The sequence below is a fragment of the Marmota flaviventris genome, chromosome 8 (genome assembly GCF_047511675.1).
Source record: "Marmota flaviventris isolate mMarFla1 chromosome 8, mMarFla1.hap1, whole genome shotgun sequence".
NCBI lineage: Eukaryota > Metazoa > Chordata > Mammalia > Rodentia > Sciuridae > Marmota > Marmota flaviventris.
The window spans coordinates 95,027,102-95,031,407 of NC_092505.1; positions in this window are offsets into that span (position 1 = coordinate 95,027,102).

A 4,306-nucleotide genomic window follows, 5' to 3' on the forward strand; every position below is an offset into this window, starting at 1 on the left:
ACACACATGTTTGGCAGTGTTTGTAACTAAAGTGTTATATAAATGATGGAGAGGCCTGAGAGTTCGTATTCAGAATGAGGATTGTGCAATCTAGAAATTCTGTTTCCCTGAGTTTTCCTTCTGTGAAGTGCTGGAATGATACCCACATCCTTTCTTTGCCTCACAATCTCTGCTTCCTCTACCTGGTCCCTTTCCTGCTCTCTTTTAGATATCAGTGTTCATTAATTGAACAATGAAAATTGTGAAGTCGTCAGTGTTCTTCTGGTTGAAAATGACTCCTCCTTCTTCTGCATGTGGAGTTTTTAGAGCCAATATGCTGTATGTGTGAGATGGAGACAGAAATGTGTGCCTCTGACATCCTCTTGAGAACAGTGTGAGGACTCCCATGAAGGTCAATTGCAAGGTTACAGAGTTCTGCACTCCAAAATCTTTCTCCCACAGAAGAGGTAGTGACTGAGCAAATTTCTTCTAAAAGACCAGTATGGCATTAAACAAGCACACACTGAGCAGGGCCAGGGCTGAGGGGGCACCAGTGAACATGCAGACCAGGTTCCCTAGGGGCTCCCAGGGAAGGTTTCCAGGTTACGTTCATGGGGCTCACATTTTAGCAAATGGACAGTGCTAAGGAGACTGAAATAAGATGCAGCTGATTGCAAGCCCTGAAAGACAGCAAAGACTGCAGTCTGATTAACACTGTTCTCTGAGGACACCAGAGTAAGAACCAGGGAACAATTTTACCACTGCCAATAACGAAAATAATAATAGCCAATATTAGTGGCTTGGTTGACCACCGTCTCTTCATTTGAATTCATTCCACAGTTCTACAGCTGCTGCTCTGTAGCTGAGGGAGCCAGAAATGCTCCAGTGCTCTCTGAACACAGCCTTTGCCTTCAGACTGTCCTTTATCCCCCTTTCAAGACCTTGGAGCCTTACATTCAGCTGCCAGGCTCATGAAACAGGTGTGGGAAGTAACCAGCAAGTCAGAGTGGGACAAGCATGGGCTTCAATGCCAAACTGAGCTCCTTACAAGCTCAGCCCTGCTAACTGCTGGTAGTGGGACCTCCTCATGATGACCATCTCTGAGGTCTTCGAATGCATAGTAATGAGGCCCCAGGAAACCTGCATAAAAATGTGACACCTGACACCAGTAGGTACTTTCTATCAAACCAGCTCACTCCAGCAGTGGCTTTTACTCTCTGAAAGTGAGTGGGGACACACTGAAGGAGGAAGACATACCCAGTCCAGCTGCACCCTAATGTGGACTTCTTTTCATACTCCCAGATTTGAATGTCCTCCTCAAAACTCTCGTTGATATTTAATTTCTATTGTGCCAATTTGAAGAGGGGGGACCTTTCAGAGGAGATTAGGTTATCAGGTCTCTGCTTTCATGAATGGATTGGTGCTGTCATCTGGCAGCAGGCGAGTTCTTGCAAGAGGATATTCCTGGTAAGAATGAGTCTTTATCTCCTTGTTTCTAGCTCACTTTCTCTCCCACCATGTTCTCATGCAGCCTGGGGGCCCTTGCCCAATGCTGGCACCATGCTCTTGAACTTTCTGGCCTCCAAAACTGTGAGCCAAATGAAATTCTATTGTTTATCAATTACCCAGTCTGTAGCTTTCTATTTCTAGCAGAAAAAAAAAAAAATGAAGTAGAACAGCCATCAAAAAATAGTCAATCCCAGGTTGAAGTTCTAAACTGGAAAGAGGGCAGAGAAATGTGTCTCAGAGAAGATACTAGATTTTTTAAAATCTAAATTCCTACTGTGCATCCATGGTGGGTTTCCTATGCCAGAGAAATTAACCGTAAGTCTAATCTGATGCCTCATAGTACAAAGAGGGAATATGAATTTCTAAAATTCCTTTCTACGTTTCTTTGGAAAGTGGAAATTTCTGTTACTTCCAATTTTATTATTTGCTTCAAAGTTTGTAGTTTGAGATGCTCAGGCTACATCTAGCTCACAGGTATATTTAGTTGGACCATATAATGTTGCTTTCATAAGTTTTCATATTAGGTACCAAATATTAAAATGGGGAGATTTCATCTTAAATTTTGATTCTCTGATTTTTATGAAAATTCAGAATATCTAGGAATAATGGATCATATGCATCAATTTCTACTGGAGATGAACTGCTGTCCCCTTCACATGGGCACGTGCTGTCCAGGTCACTACAGCCTCCACCATTCCCTGTTGGGAGCTAGGACTGTGATTTATTTGGTCAGTAGAATGTGGCAGCAGTGATGTTGTACAACTTTCAAACCCAGCTCAGGAGCACTACAACTTCCACTCTTACCTTTTTGCATACTGCTATCGAGTGAAAATGAGAGACCATACAGAGGGAAGACCAAACAATAGCCAGCAGCAATTATCTGCTGCAGGAGCAAGGCTATGCTAGGTCATCCAGATCCAGTCACACCGCCAAGGAAACCAGCCAAAGAACTACTCAGCTGAGCTCAGCCCAAACTGCTGACCCACAGAATTATGGGCAAATAAAATTGTCATTGTCTTGAGAAATGAAGCTCTGGAATGGTTTGTCACACAGGTTACACAGCAGTAGATCACGGAGAGAGTCGAGCTTCTTGGGAAGCTTTTTCTTTGGCACATTCTAACACCTCTGCGACCTTCTGTCAATTGGCTTCTGGTCACTGCACCTTAACTGACCTACTTATGTTTTTACTTTTTTTTTTTATTAATGCATCACTTAGTTTCAGAAAATGTGTATGTTATACAGCTGGATGGATTTTCACAAGCTTAACAAACACATATAATCAGTACCCAAACCAAGAGGGAAAAAAATACTCCTGCTTCCCCTCCCCTTCCAGTCACTACCTGCTCCCTGCCGGACAGCCATTTTCCTGACTATGTCACACCATGGATTAGCTTTGTTCTTTTTGTACCTCACTGACTTTTTCAATAAGGACACACTCAGTCTTTATCTTACTAGATCTCTCCGAAGCTTCCTATCCAGGTCACTGGTAACTTTTTAGAATCTACATAGGGACAGACAACGCAGGGCATCGAAGATAGCAGAAAACAGTTTTATTTGGCTGCGGCCAAGTTCAGAGGGCACAGCTTTTGCTGTAATCAATCAATCCCTGAACCCCGAGTTCAGGTAGTTTCAGCATGTAAGGAGAGGGGCCAGATGTTTACAGTCTGCAGGAGTTCACATAAAAGCAGCTTTTTCTTTCACTGTTTTGGGCAAGTTAACCCTTCAAGGCAACACCTGAGAAAGGGAGAGCTTCTTCTCTCCTTTCTTTCCTCCCCCTACCAGCTGTTACCATGGAGCCCAATTGGTAACTTATCTTAAAAATGTAGACATCTCTGTGAAGCCCAGCTCAAGGCCAGAGGCCTTGTTTGCTCATTTCTACAAACTACTATACTGGATATGTTTGTGAAAAACTAGTAAGGGGGTGTCCAGCACCTGGAATGCTGGTATCTTCCTGGCCAGTGGCCAAGTAAAACAGGGAGACACTAAAATAGGAAGTTTATCTACATTAAACTCTTTTGCAGAGACTCTTATGCTGACAGTCCTAAAATCAGCCACGGAGAAGATTTCTGGAGAAGCCCAGTTAAGACTTTTCTGTGGAGAAAGCGGGTGCCACGTCATAGGCTCCCCTTTCTTTACTTCACCTCATTAGTTCTGACTTGACCTTCCATTTTGTTCTACATAATGCCCAGGCAATTCCAATAACTCCCAGGGCTTCACTGTCATCTATATGCCCACATTTAGCCCAGATCTCTCTCCTAAGCTCCAGACACATATCTGGGGGTTAAATATCTTCATCTGTTTTTCCCACATGCAACTCAACCACATAGCCTATCCAAAATGGCAGCCATCCCAAAATGGTCAACACTCTCTTCCCACCCACAACCTGATATTCTCACAATGCTCCTTCTGTTGTTCTCCATATTAGGAACCAGCCCCACGGTATACCAACTACCAACTGGAAAATAATTATCATCTTGATTCCTGTTCCTCTCACCCTCTCCATCTAATCAGTCATCAAGTCATCAATTCCCTTGTTTAAATGTCTCCTGGTTTCTTCCACTTATCCCCACTCAGCCCCACCCAATGCCGCCTCCTACTTCATCTTGTTCGCCATCACCTCATCTGGATTAATTACTCTGTCAAGTTTGGCCCCTTCCAAATCCATTCATTGCAGTCAGAGATAATTTTTTAAATGCAAATCGGGTCATGTCTCTCCAGCTTAAAATCCCTTTAGGAGACTTTTTAGGATAAAGTCCTAATAAGGTTTTACAAGGCTCCTCATAGTCTGGGTCCTCTTTAACACTGCAGCTGAATCTTT